Source organism: Mastomys coucha, unplaced genomic scaffold, assembly GCF_008632895.1.
Source record: "Mastomys coucha isolate ucsf_1 unplaced genomic scaffold, UCSF_Mcou_1 pScaffold16, whole genome shotgun sequence".
NCBI lineage: Eukaryota > Metazoa > Chordata > Mammalia > Rodentia > Muridae > Mastomys > Mastomys coucha.
The window spans coordinates 94,392,119-94,408,207 of record NW_022196898.1 but is presented as its reverse complement, the minus strand read 5'-3'; positions in this window follow the sequence as shown (position 1 = coordinate 94,408,207).

Genomic DNA, 16,089 nt, shown 5'->3' with positions numbered 1-16,089 from the left:
TGACCAAAGAAATCAGATAATGAAAGATGAGTAAGAGGCTGAGAAGAGAAGGCAGACTGAGTCAGACTGTAACTCTGAATAGGACAAGAAGACAGTGTGTTCTAGGTCCCGAGGCTTCAGACACGTGGGTGGGCGCTCTCGTCCTCTCTGTAGACTGGGAATCTGGGTGTTTGTGAGCTCTGATGGTGCCGCTTCTTCCTTTAGGCCCATGCTATTGAGATGCAGGGTGAGTAGCTATTAGTCACTGTATGACTACATAAGAATCAATCGATGTGTAACCAGCTTATTGAAAGGGCCGAGCATAGTGAAGCCAAACAGCTGTATCTCCTCCTCCAGCTGACTTTCAGTGTGTCAGAGTCCCCTACCCCACACCGTCATGACATCTCAGAGTCCCCTACCCCACACCGTCATGACATCTCAGAGTCCCCTACCCCACACTGTCATGACATCTCAGAGTCCCCTACCCCACACTGTCATGACATCTCAAAGTCCTCTACCCCACACTGTCATGACATCTCAGAATCCCCTATCCCACACTATCATGACATCTCAAGTGGCAAGCCATAGGCATCCAGTCATTTTCAATAACAAAACAGAATTCGCTTTTATCTCCATAACTACAAAACACTTCCACGTAGTAAAAGACCTTGTTAAACGTAAATGTCTGAGGCCCAGGTCTCCTTCAAAGCCCCTCTCCCTCTCATCATGGACTCAGCTCCTTGGAATGGAAGTAAGCTATCTTTGTTCCCTCTTTCCAAGCCAGCCAGTTCTAATATTTTCAAAATCAGAACAAGGAGCAAAGGCTGAGAGAAAAGAACAAAAGACTCACTCAGATGCTGCCTAAACTTCTCATTGAACGCATCTTGTTGTCCTAATGTTAACAAGTTGCAAAGGTTGTATTGCTTTACCAATTTCTTAATATGGACATGCTGTGGGCAGCCCTTATATTCACACACAAACATAAACACACAAATATACAAATATGTACATGAATACCCATACACATTCACAAATTCACACAAACACACACATACATATACTCACACAAACACAATCATAAACATTCACACTCAGACATACACATTCACTCAGACGCAGAAACACTCATATACATACAATTCCACACTCACACATGCACACACACACTCACATATACATTAAAAACACAATATATACTAATATATAAACAACACTCAATCTTGCATACACACTCATTTGTGCACACAAACACATACAACCACACACTTTCACATGCACACTCACACACACATTTAAATTCACATATACAGTTACACAATCTCACCAATCTCACACAAACAATCTCAAAAACACATGCATATACACACAAATACACTTACACACTCAGACACCCTCACACATTTACACACTCACATTTACAAACACACTCACTTCTGCACACTCAGTATGCACTCAGGTACACATGCACACACAATCACACAAATATATACTCATTCATAGATGTACATTCAAATAAACATAAATGCACAGGCATACCAGAGCCTACATACCCACACAAATGCACACATGTGCACACAAATGCACACATGTACGCATAGACACACACTCTCCCCACCTCTCTCTGCCTTGGATCAGATGTAAACTCTCAACTATGGCTCCAGCACCATGTCTACTGCCATGTTCTGGACATGATGATCATGGACTCACCCTCTCAAACTGTAAGCAGTCCCCTGTTAAGTGCCATGTTGTATAGTCACCTGGGTCATGGTGTCTCGTCACAGCAATAGAATAGTAACTGAGACACCAAGTCGAGGTGAAGTTTCCTCTCAAGTCCCTGCATTTGCCTCTCTCTGTCTATCTAAATTCTGGTTTAATTTGAACACGGGGGTAAATAGGCTTTCAGAGTAACTGGACTTCAAACAACTTTGTTGTTCTAAGAGATGTCAACAATGTTTCACTCTCTTCTAGGCGCCCAGTCAGATGGAATTCCATCCTTGTTAAAAGAAACACAAAAGGAGGACTATTTACCAGTGTTGGGATGAGGAACTCCAAAGACAAATCCACATAAGTGCCTGTATGTTGGATTTGGTATTGTTCAGCTTTCAAATTAAATGAGCTATGCTCCCCATGATTCACTCAGCAATGGGCCGCATGTAGGATGTAGCTGTACCATACAGCCCAGGTGTGTAACAGGCTATACCGTCCAGCGTGAGTATGTGCAGTCTCTGATGAGCAGTCTACCATGAAAGCACTAAGCACGTGTTTCTCTGGACTCAGATCTCTGCTGATAAGTGACATATGCCTGCATTTAACATTTGCCAGGCCACACAGAGTTCACAGTGCATTCCACATTTCCCAAGATAGTCACAGGCACTTCATTCAACCTCTGAGAAATTTTCCAGAACCTATCAGCACTGACTTCAACCATTCAAAGCAGGACTTTACCCTTCTAATGCCTTCTGAATCCATCAGGTAGAAAACTTTCAATATTCAAGTAATTTCTCACAGAGCTTGGGAGAGCAAGTAGGAAACATTTCTGTTTCTATTCATGACCAGATTTTCAAAGTATCTTATAAGATTTGAGAACAGATATTGTTCAATGGAAATTGATTTTCAATATCTTAGGTAACATTTACTTAAAAGAAACTTTGGTGTGTTGAAACAAAACCAAAATGAATGAGAGATATTCCTGAACCAGAGAAGTTTATAATTCTATATTTGGTATATGTATCTGGTTGCCTTTCACTTTCTCTACTCAGCTTCTCTGGACACACAGTGTACATGTGTCGCATTCTTACACACAGTGTACATGTGTCGAATTCTTACATTCACACTCAGCCTTAATATGTTTTCCCAGTAGCTTCATGGCAATCCATTGGATTATCAGAATTCTGTTTGTTTTTGTAGTTCTTTCCCTTTGTCTACTTCAAATCTCATATTTCATTGCTTATCCTTTGTAAGTTTAGTAAAGTATATTTTGCTAGGAGTGTTCAAATCTTATAATCTGTGGTGTTAAACTTTAATTTTTATAATAAAAATGGCTGCTGGTGGGATAGTCAGTTTCTTCAAGAGGGTGGCCTCTCACAGTTTTAGCAAGTCCCAGTGGATGGCCAACAGCCAGGTGCATGCATGCGACACTAAGTAGTCTCAGGCTTTTGTGAAAAAAAGGAGGGTTTGAAATAGAGAGGGAGGCATGGTGGAGGAATGAAGAGTGGGTAAGATCAAAATAGATTGTACACATGTATCAATTTCTTATAGAATAGTTTAGGATATTTAATTCTATATATTTACTTATGTAGTGAATAGGTGACAATTTTATGTTTACACATCAGAACTTAATAGAGTAACAAGTTCTCAGTATCCTGAGACAATAAGTCTTGGGTAAAATCGCACATACTCTCATATATGTAGACACATAAACACAAATATAACGCACACATATAACTTGAATTTTTGTCCCAAAACAGTTTCTTATGAATAGTGATAATAATTTTAAAAGCTAGAAATGAAGGGGTAATTATGTTTTTATCTACTCTTTTAACTTATTCTCTTAAAATAGATTTATTTCATTTTATTTTTATGTGTATAGGTGTTTGCATTATATGTGTGCACCACATGTGTGCAATATTCATTTAGGTCAGAAGGGGGCACAGGATCCCATGCAGCTCCAGTAAGAGATGGGAACAGAGTCTGGGTTCTCTCCAAGTGCAGGTTCTCTTCACCACTGAGTTGTCTCTCCAGCCCCTTAACTCATTTTCTGGTATCATAAATCTCACTATGTTTTTTGTTAAAACTTTAGAAATGGTTTGTATCTAGTGTTTCAGAACCTGATCATGCTATTTATTCTCAATCCGAACTTCAAATCAGGAGAATGCTCTGCTTTTCCGTTGTTTGCCTTATCTGTCAGTTGAAATGGATATGGAGAACTTCACTATTTGGTTCAGTTTCTACCAGCAATGGCCTGATTTCATTTTCTTCACAAAATGTGTACCACACTGATGCAATGGGAAATATCCTTTGAAATGATGAAATTACTTGTACAATTAGTGAATATCTAGAAAATAACATGTCAACGATCTGGATCGACCACCATTTTTCTTGGTTTCTTGGTTGGCCTTTTGCCATTAACTCCCCAGTATCAAATGGAATCGAGTCTTATAGATATCTTAGTCATATCGTGTTTAACGAAGTTATAAATATTCGAAGTCAGACAGTTCACTTTATCCATTCCAGTTACTAGGCTTTAGTCTTGCCTTGAAGAACCAAGTGGTAAATAACATCAGCTTGCATTGCCTCAACATCTAGAGCCTGGCTCCATGGCTTTGAAAGCCCCAGATAAGTTCTCCTTTCACCTTCATCTTCATCAGAGCCATCTCTAGAGGCTCCCCATGCAAGCCTCACAGGCCTGCCTAGACTCCTTGACAGGCCGTCTTGAACCACCCCAGCACCTCTATGACTCTTTGGGATTTCTTTTCCTGGACTTTGGGGTTTCACAGAAACATCTGACATCTGGTTTGTGCTCCATAAATACTTGATGGACAGATTGGTGGTAGATTAGAGTAGGTAGGAGAATCATTGAAGACATGAATTTTTTTTTATATTCTGAGATAAATGTATTAAAAATGGAAAATGACATAGGGTCCTAGTTACCATTTTTATGTTTGGAAAGATAAATATAAGAGGATGCATCGCCCCAGGCTGTTAGAGTGCCCAGATTAAATGCCTCTTTGGTACCCTGACCCTTTTTGCTCTTACTCTGTGTGTGCATGTGTACACGTGTTCCTGTATGTGAGCGCAGACACATGGATGCCACCATGTGCACATAGAGGTGAAAGAATAGCCGTGACTCTGTCTCCGCTTGGTTGGAACAAGGTCTCCCTTGTTTGCTACACTTACCAGGCAAGCCATCTTAGGCTTCTAGGGGTTCCCTGCTGTTCATCTCCCACCTACTCCTAGAAGTACTGCCATTACACATTTCTGCCTCTGGCTTTTTAAATTATATGTCTGGAGATTTGAACCAAGTTTATCACGCTTGTGTAGCAAGGACTTTGTCCACTGAGCCACCTCACCAATCTGGATTGGCATTCTTAATGCATACCTTTCAACATAAATTCTAGAAAGTAGACTAAAGTTTGCACGAAAAGTTTGAACTCCTACTAATGCTTTTAAAATATACCTGAATTGATATAATTTAGTTACATGTGTTTCAACTACATTCTGCCCTTTCTATGTTTAAAATTACACAACAATGTGTTTTCTAAATGCAGATTAAACATATTTTTAATCAGGAGGTTTTCTTTCTTTTCCCTCTCTCATGACCTTCTCCCATTCCAAATTGATGAATTTACAAATCCATAGTAAGTGTGGTAAGTCATTCCTTACTGAAGTTCTTAAGATCTGGCCTTGCCCAGTTTGAACTGATATGCATTGCAAGCAACTCCTTCCTGCTGGTGTCTAGAAACAATATGAGTTTAATATTTCATTCCTACAACCTAAAGACATTGCATTTTATTAGAACACGAAACCCTTAAGTGGAAATGCTTTCTCAAACATTAATGTACAAAATCCAGCAAAACTGCTAATTAAGGTTAATTATAATTAATTGTTCAAAAGTTCACAAGCCATGCAGAGTCTCAACATTGTCATTTTTATTCCAATGTCCTTTGTTCATATTCAAAATCAGCCTACATTAGCAATGCTCATTATGGTCTTGAAGAGGAAATGTCCCCCACCAGTTCATGTTTGCACACGTGGGCCTTAGCCAGAGTTCTATTTGGAAAGGTAATAGAAGTTTGCAGAAGGAAGGCCATCCTCTGGGGATGGGTCAGGCAGGGTCAGGATTTCAGTGCCTGGCCTCCTATTTTCTACTGTCCCTCTGCTTCCTGAGTCCTGCACAATGCAATCCAGCAACTTCCTGTTCTCACAGCCTGGTCTTTCCTGCCTGGTGCTGCGTCTTCCAAGGGACGGAATTATGGAACTGTAAGCCCAAATAAATCCTTTCTCCCATCAGTGTTTGTCCATTAGGATATTTTAACCCAATAACAGAAAAGAAATTAATACAGTACCGAAATCATCCTAAGATTTCCAGTTACATTGTTCTCCAAACATGGGATATTATAGACAGTCACTGATTTTAAACAAGATAAAAAGTTAAAAGCCACCATACTCAAGTTTAAAACTCTTCCTTTTTTACCCCCGAAACTTTGTTATACCAGATGGAGAAAATGTGTCCCGTTGAAAGCCATTTCTGACAGGCAAAGCAATGTCAATTTTTAGAAACTCATAAATGAAAACCAGAAATGCACAGAAAATATCTAAAGACAAAATTCGATCGCTATAGGATGCCTCATCAACCGCTGTAGTGTACCCCTAATTAATCACAACGCCTCCTCCATCAAGTTCAGAGCAGGTAAAGAAATGGGTTCTTAATAGGCGTGTCTACGGGGCTTCAAGCGCTTTCCGAGGGACCCGCCACGGGCAGGCATTTCTGTAAAGTATGCTTATGCTGCCCTCTCTTGGTGAAGGACGAGCACTGTTCAACTTGATTGCCGGTGGTTTTTTTTTTCCAACTTTTTCAAAAAGGTTTTCTTGTTAAGAGAAACAGTCTGTTTAGATACAGCATTCTCGGTGCCATTTGCACAAATTAAAAATGCTAATTGCTAACCTTAGAACAGCTAGGAGTGCTTGAAATAACTCTGGGTTTCTAAATCGATGTGACTTGAAGCCAATGGGAGTACACACTCCAATGTTTTCATTTATTGACTCCAGGAAATCCCATTTTGTAATAAACTGAGTACCAAATAAAGTGAAGGGCAGGAAAGGCCCTAACCGTGTGACTTTGAAGAAACGCTTCTAAGAGGTGAGACCCTAGCACGACTCCTAAGTGCTTTGTCCACTTTCTCATTTGATAGCGGGAAAAACTGGTCCATTACAGAAGCAAGAAATTGTTACTGGATAAGCATAAGTGATAATCAGTTTTAATTTCAGAAGCAGTGCTGAGCTGGAGCCAGCTGGGACCAACTTGCAAGGATTAACTGTGTGCATTGTCCACCAACTCGAAGTTCAATGCCATAATTCTGAAAGACGAAATCTGTCATGGTAGGAGTCTAATAAACACTATAATCGACAAACACTTAAATAAGGATTTTGTCAGAAAAAGAGAGAGGGAGGAGAGAGATGGGAAGGAGAACATGAACATCACACACAGGAATGGTTATTAAGCTTTTAGTAACATATCCATAGATACATAAAAAGGACTGAAGAGGAGAAATTTTTGCCAAAGAAAACTTGTAAGTAACAAATTTTCTTTAATTGCAATGAATATAAACTCGGAGGAAAAGCTTTCTTAGAGGACACCATTCCAGATGAAACATTGTATAAAAGAAGCTCATTTGTCGTGTGGTTTGATACAGGAGGCCCCTTGTGCCTTGCTTTTAGACATGCACCGATCAATATGCCTACATGCTTTATTGTCAGGATAGAAACTGTTCACGATGAACACGTTCTCTCCATAAACCCAAATCTATTCCCACTGTACTGTAGTTTTTCATTCCCCTCCCTCCCTCTCTTACATGTATGGGACCTCTCTCTCTCTCTCTCTCTCTCTCTCTCTCTCCCTCTCTCTCCCTCAGTGTGGCTCGTCTTATGGACCATCTTGCTCTGGGATCCTCTCTTGCCTTCTTCTAAGACTAGACTTACAGGCAGTCCACCACACCCACTTGGTCCCTACGGGTTTCTAGTCCTTGTGTTAAGCCATCTCCCCTGCCTCCGCGTCTTACACAGCTCTCTAAAATAATAGAGGCTAGGAAATTTGGGAAGTGTTATCATACCCAGGTACCAAATATCACATATTCAAACACATGGGCATGGCAGAAGGCTTGGGCACATTTTTGTGTTGCATGGGAGACAGGTAGTAAATGCTTCATGATGACAATGTGAGAGTAAAAGTTTGTTTTTATTCAACAACGATGTTTTATAACTCTCCACTACTATATGAATTTCACGCACCAAAAGAAGGGGAAATACCAGCCCCTTGGGGAATCCTCCTTTCAAGAGAAGTTTACACAGACCAATTCAAAAAACAACTGAAGTGGGGCCTCCTGTCTCCCAGGCACAGAAACTTAACTTCTAAAGTATATATATAACTTTTCAATGTCTCACCAGTGCCAGAGGCTTGCTTAATGCATTCACAGTGCATACCCAAGAAACTCCTAAGTCCAGTATAGCTCACTGTGTGAGGAAGATTATCAGGAATATTTGGATTAATTATTACTTTAATTTCAGCTCTGCCTTTCTTCCCAGGACTCACTTGATGTATAAGATGTTATACATCAAGGTTACTGTTCTGTTGAAAAAAAACCCTACTATTAATTAATTAATGATTTTATATAAAGTAATGCAAACAGACTCACTGAGTGAGAGAGCTCAGCTAAACAATTCCAACAACACCACTATCAGTGACAGCACCACCGAGCAGCTGACCGAGTACCAGCCGTTGAATGCAGAAAGGGAGCCTTTTAAATTAATCTCCCTTTCTTCACGATGAAAACCAATAGCAAAACTGTGTTTGAAATGAAAAGATGCTAGAAGAGATGATCACGGAACACGGAGAGTTGGCCACTTGCCACTTAAACTTCAAAATGGAAAGGTATCTGGAGATAGAAGGCTGTTCCTAATGTTATTGATAAGAGGACAGAGAAATCATCGTATTGGTAGCAGAGAAAGAAAGAATCAACACCGGGCCCAGCACAATCAATGAGAATGCAGTTTTCAACATTCCAAGTCATTAAGTTGAAGCTGTGTGACAATCAGTTTTAAATACAACATATAATCAGAATCTACTGTGAAACCACATAATAAAAATAACTTTCTAAAAACTGCACCAAGTCAATAAAAGGTGTTGATTTAATAAAATAAAAAGCCTGACCCTGGGGTATAGTTCTTCTGGAGGCTCCTCATCAGAGAGAATAAAAACGAAATGATAGCTTACTGACTACACACAATTGTACAAATAGATCTTCCCAGCACCCCTATGGGTACTCCTACCATCACCCCATTTTACAGATAAGGAAAACAGACTCAAAGCATGACTAAGTACCTTTCCAAGGAGCTGCTCTGGGGAAGTGATACAGTAAGATTTGAATTCAGTCTAATAACAATTGTATTACACGCTTCTCATGCATGTTAAAGATAAAACTACAACACCCAGGAGTTCTCCTTAACAAGCAGCAGCTTTTCGCTTCATTCTGCTGTGTGCCCCTAGTCTACAGCAGGGCGTGCAGGTTTGCAGTGCTAAACCAGCTGCCTAGGACCCACAATGCTTACAGAGCCAGGGTAACCTGGGAATCAGAGTCAGGCCCTCCCATCGCGAGAGGTATTCTATGCTAGAAATAAACGTTTGATAGACTTTCTTACATACAACTGTTATTTATATTTAAGTTCATTATACTTTGTGTAGATGGCTTTTTCTTGTACTAGAATTTAAGGCCTTAGAAAATGAGAATATTAATAATTTCTTTCTTTACTAACTAGTGTGATTCCAGCTAGCTGATACGAAACATGTGTTTGTTAAAATGAAACTAGTTAAAATAAAACCAGTTAAAGGAAATAACATTAATTCATGTATTAAAAGAAGTTTTTTTAAAAATGATAATGTCTACTACTGTACACTGGATGGAGGGCAAAGGCAGCTGCTCCTTAGGAAGCAGGTAAATGATATTTTTTAGGAAGGTTCCAACTTCTCTCCTTTATTCTTCATCTGATAGAATATTTTGGGGGATGTAGCTCAGTTGGCATAGTGCTTGCGTAGCTTACAGGAAGCCCTGGGCCCATCCCCAGCAGCACATGTATCCTGTGTATAGCAGTGCCTATAATGCCAACACTCCAGAAAATAGAGGCAGAAGCAGCAGAAGGTCAAGGTCATACAGCGATTCAGTCAGTACAAGGCCAGTGGGAGCTACATACATCACTGTTGGAAGGGAAGGGAAGGGAAGGAGAGGGGAGGAGAGGAGAGGGGAGGGGAGGGGAGAGGAGGGAAGGGAGAAGGAAGGGGAGGAGAGGGAAGGGGAGAGGAGGGGAGAAGAGGCATTTTAGCCTTCCATCCTTCCCTGCTCTGCTTCAGCAGTAGTATCACCGCTACTTTGCATAATTATTCCCAATATCTACTTTCCACTTTCCCACAGGGCTAAGGTTTTAGAATAATTTTGAAATATAATAGTTTTAGAATAATTTTGAAATATAGATTCATAAAATATAGGTTCTACATCTTCAGTCCTTTAAAAAAAAAGACTATTGTAATATGAACTCAAGAGACTCTGCTAGCACAGAGACTTACAAATGTTCAAGCTGATAAAATCCCAGTATAAACAAAAGGAAATGGACACAAAGTCTCACCCCTGATCAAGAAACGGTGAATTTGCTGAGAAGTAGAAAACCAATTTTCTCCAATGAAGTGTCACTGAGAATCACAACCACACCAGGGAAAGCCTCATGTTCAGGACTAGCCGACCAACACAAAATGGACTCCAGGGTTTGTTTTGACTTGATTTGACTTGATTTGATTTTGTTTATTCTTTTGTAAGAGAGAGGGAAAAAACATGACATTGGGTGAGTTGGGAGGTGGGGAGTGTCTGAGAGGACTCGGGGTGGGTATGGTCAGTACATTGTATGAAAAGCTTTTAGAAGAATTTTGAAATATAATTGAAAATAGCCCAAGAAAAACAAAATCCACATTATGAAGCGTGGCATCTAGGTACTGCAGATTTATTCCAGTGAAATGTCTTTGTGCTCATGCCTTCTTAGTCTACTTTTCAATACTGTAGTAAAGTACCTGAGTCTGGATATCCTTGTGAAGAGAAGAGTGGGGTTCTCGGAGTCCGGTGCATATGAATGGCACCTGCTCAGCTCTGGGGAAGACTTCATGCTCTGACCGTGTCATGCTGGGTCTTGTGTTGGCAGTATTAAACCAACGGAAATCAAGCTGTCAGACAATGTGGTCAGTGTGGTGCATTAGATAAAAATGGTCCCCATAGCTCCATAGGGAGTGGCACTATCAGGAGGTATGACCTTGTTGGAATTGGTGTGACTTTGTTGGAGGAAGTGTGTCACTAGGGGGTGGACTTAGAAATCTCAGAAGCTCAAAACCAGGCCTTCTGGCTCACAGTCTCTTCCTGCTGCCTGCCAATCCAGATACAGGACTTTCAGCTACCTCTGTCGCACTGTGTCTACCTGCTATGATGACAACAGACTAGCCCCAGTTAAATGTTTTCCTTTAAAAGAGTTACCACGGTATTGATGTCTCTTCACAGCAATAGAAACCCTAACTACAACAGCCAGGTTCACTCGTCTTGAGAGAATTAACTAACTCTTATTAGCACTGCCTAAACTCTTTCAGGAGGCAGCACCCAGAATGGTCCTCTACTCGTCCTACTTTTGCACGCTAAGGTCAAGGCTACAATAGATGAGCCCTTGGGAAGACAGCCTCATCCCCCTCTGCCACATTCCAGCCCATGTTCAAGTAAGCCTGTTTCTCCTGGAGTAGCTGTGGGGGTGACCTGGTCTTCTTGTGGCTGTAGATACCTTTCACAGCCATGGCAGGGAAGAACTGCTACAAGGAGCACAGGGTGTCACTTCTCCAGTCAGGAAGCACACAGAGTGGATAGGAAATGGGCTAGGCTGTAAAGCCTAAAGCCCTGAGATGATTCACTTCCTCCATGGGGCTCCACCACTCAAAGCCTCCGCAGTCTGTTTTGTCACCGTGGAGAAGGAAGAGGTGAAGGGAGTGTCTACCCTTTCCCTCAGACAAAGTCAAAGCAAAGGCATCGAAAGGCAAGAAGCCCTTCTTCATCTCCTCTTGAACCATGGGCCAGCATAAACTCTTCTCACTTAAGTTGCTTCTTATTTTCAGCAGCAGGCTCCTGTGGAAATACCTCCCACATTAGAAGAGGGAAAAGCTACATCAGAAGGTGCCAGATCTTAAAATGGGTTTCTTCTGGTCCACCAGGACACAAGCGAGTCTGAGGAACCACCACGCCTAAACGGGTTGAACCCTTTGCCAGCTTCTTGGGGGCAATGGGACACTGCTTATAGGCTCAGTAGCTAAGAAAAGAATCAATGATGCGGAAGTGGAATCATTTTATTCTAACTTCGTTTCTGTGGCTATGAGAAGATACCCTAAGAAAAATCAACCTGAAAGAGAAAGAGTTTATCTTAGCTCATAACCCCAGGTGACAGCCCATTGCTACGAGAGGCTCAATGGTGACAGGAGAATGAACTGCTCACATTGTCCCTCCAGTCAAGAGCAGAGAGGTAAGCGCATGCAGGCTTCTGCTGAGCTGTTTCTCCTCTCTTAACACAGCTCGGGGCTCCCTCCGAAAACAGGGCTGCCCACATAGGACTGGATGCTTCTGCAACAACTAAGACAATTTCCCACAGGCTGGCCCACGGGACTACTCTGTGTAGACAGTTCCTCATGAGACTGTCTTCCGGGTAATGTAAGGTGACAATTAAGCTAACCAGCAGGATAGTCCCATTTCTGCTCTCTCAAATGCCTGTGAGATCTCACTGTTCTAGTTAAGACAATCCAAGTCTGCAAAATTGATTTCTTTTTTTTCTTATTTTTTCTTCCTTCCTTCCTTCCTTCCTTCCTTTCTTCCTTCCTTCCTTCCTTCCTTTTGTTGAGAAATGGTGGAAGTGAGTGGAATGAAACTGAAAGATGACATAATTCAACTACAAGCAAGACTTGGCTGGAGAACCTGAGGCTAAGATGCTGCAGTACTGGTTGAACTCAAGATTGCATCGGAGGAATCTGTTTTCTGTTTGTTCTGTTTTGCAATAAACATTTCATGGCAAGCCGATAACTTTAGCTTTGGAAGGCAAAACAATAGAATTAGCTGTTTGTTTGGTTTTTAAAGCCCTATTTCTTGCCCAAATTTGAATTTTCCCTTTGTACTTTTCACATTATGAAGTAGAACATTTACTGAACAAATACCAATTTGAGCTAAAATGATATTAGATTTTGATGATCTACCTATTTTTAGCCCGAGGACTAAGTGATTCTCTGTATTCACATTTTCATCATTTTAATGAAAATGAGGTAATATGCTGAAATGGTATTTCCTTAGAATGTATTAAGGTTTATATATTCTCGATTTTTCAGATATACTGTGTCAATATACTTTTCCTCTAAGTCAGATGCATTATAAACATACAGATTAACATTTTTACTGCTAACAGCATGCTGCAGGTTTCAAAATTAATTCCATTCTTGATCTTTGAGAGGATCTTGTTCTAATGCAAGCAACACAACAGCCATACTACAACAGAGCTTGACTAAATGCAGGGTGCTTCATGGTTACCCTTGAAAGTATTGTTATTGTAGAACTGATCGAATATGCTAAGGACGTGTCTCCAAGTACACTCATTCTTAGGGGTGCTTTATTGACTCATCTTCTGAGTTTCTACCATTGACTTGAATATTGAAGATAGCCACAGAATAATAGTTTCAAGAAGGTGAGTGTCCCCCAAGATATTGGCTACCCAGTCAGTGCTAATGTCGGTATTCTTGGTAAACTGCATGAAATACTTCAGTATAGGAGGCTAGAGAGATGGCTCAACAGGAAAGAGCCCTCCTGCTGTTGCCGAGGACTTGAATTCATTTCCCAAAACTCATGTAAAGGCAGCTCAAAATCACCTGTCACTCCAGCTCCAGGGGATCTGCTGCCCTCTTCTGGTTTCTCTGGTATCTGCACTCATGTGAACATACCCACATACACCCACACCTATATACACATAATTAAAAATTAAAACCTAATAAAAAATGCTTAATTTTTCAGCTTAGGTCATGATACCATATTTTAAGTTATACTCCTTAAATTCAACCAAGGGTAGGTTTGTCATATTGTAAAAGAGAGATAATTCCATGGTATTTTTGCATGGCAGAAGACAAGTGCGACAGAATTTTCTGAAAAAAGTGCCACTGTGTTTCTCTAAATGAAACAGGCACAAGAAAACATCTGACATGATAAATATTGTCTCTCACAAATAATGTGACAAGCTTTGGATAAATTCCATCTTCCTCTATGAGCAGCAGGCCTTTTGTTTGAGAATATCATTTCACGTGGCCATCAAGTGCTTCTAGATGCACACCAAGATAGCATGGGAAGCTCTTGGCTGCCAATGAGTAATGTTGGAATCTCATTAAAGGCAAAAGCCTTTATCACACAGGACCCAATAGATGGTGAATGTCTCTTCATTAGCCATGCTGATGGCATCCTGACAGGATGCTTAAAGTATTTTACACTCCTTTACACATCAGTTATGTTACAAATGTCTTGCCTGATTTTTGTGTACCATTAAGCTTATTTTACTTCTGGTCATGCTTGCTGGATTCAAGCCACCACTCTTGAAAATCAGGTTTAAATGGTCTCTGTAAATGGCCAAATCTCAAGAGGCAAGGCCAAGTAAATTTCCTGCACCCGGTTTGACTCTCCCTGTCTATAAATATAACCCCATTGTTTACTGGGATACATTATATACTTGATTCCTTACTAGTGCATAGACTCTCCCTGCCTATGCATATAACCCCATTGTTTACTGGGATACATGGGATACATTGTGCCTTGATTCCTTACTAGTGCATAGATTGGTTTAGCTTTCTCTTTTCCAAAGTCATCTTAATAGAAGACTAGTTTTGGAAAATGCATGGCAGCACAATATACCATGGTGAGCTTGGTGCAGAACGCATACATTCTAGGCTCTTTCTCCCTGTACTGGCTGGTTTTGTGTGTCAACTTGACATAGACTGGAGTTATCACACAGAAGGGAGCTTCAGTTGGGGAAGTGCCTCCATGAGATCCAGCTGTGGAGCATTTTCTCAATTAATGATCAAGGGGGTAGGGCCTCTGCATCAGCTCCTGCTTCCTGAGCTGCTTGAGTTCTAGTCCTGACTTCCTTTGTGATAAACTGCAATGTGGAAGTAAGCCAAATAAACCCTTTCCTCCCCAACTTGCTTCTTGGTCATGATGTTTGTGCAGGAATAGAAACCCTGACTAAGACAAATTGGTACCAGGAGTGCGGTATTCCTGTGACAACCTGACCATGTTTTGGGGAGGACTGTGGATGGACTTTGGAACTTTGAGCTACAAGAGCCATTGGTTGTTAAGAACTCTGTGGGACGTTCTGTAGGAGCTTGGAAGATCATGTTGAGAACAGTGCAGAGATGGAGGCCTGGCTTGTGAAATTTCAGAGGGAAGATTAAAGACTCTTATCAGGGCCATGTTTTGATTGTGAAGATTCGGTGGTTTTGGTTAGCTGGGGCAGAAGTATCAGCTGTGATTAACAAGATGCCAGAACTACTAAAGGGAAAACTTTGCATTACTGGGACTATTGATGCTGGTTAGCTGGAGCTAAGAAATTAGCAGTGATTAAGAAGAAACCAGCATCATTGAGGTGACATCTTCTGGGAAGTGTTTTCTGAGAGCACGAAGAGGCTGTGCTCAGGAGATAGCCAAGGTTGTGCCTTGTGCTGCAGCAGGACTTGGTAATGTGTAAGAGTCACCCAGGTGGTACTGGTTTTGACAGCACGAAGGGGTCATGAAGAGCAGCTGAGGCTTGGCACAGTGAGAGGCCATGGAAGGCCATAAGTGAAGGTGCAGCCTCAGTTTGCAATTGATGGCCCAGGACTGAAGGTGTCATGCAAAGGAGTTGAGATTTGGCACCGTGAAGACAGTCTATGAGAGGCTATTGGTAAAGCCTAGTTACAGCAGTGTTTTAGAAGTGCCAGTACCATGCAATGACCACCAAGGACAGCAGCAGCAGTGAAGTACAGGCATCTGGAGCCCAGAAAACAAAATGTGTGCTACAAAGGGCAGAGCTTGAGAGGTGACTCAAGCCCTTGGAGGAGCCCAGAAGATTGGGAATTGGATCCCAGTTGGTTTTGCTTTTGATTGTGACTGTGCCCTGATATTTTTCCTTCTTGAAGAACGTATTTTAGTGGAGCCCACAGTTAACAGACTTCGAATTTTGAAAGATATTGGACATTTTCAATTGATTGAACTTTTAATATGTAAAGACTGTGGGACTTTAGATCTGGGGGATGAATAAGAAAGTAAG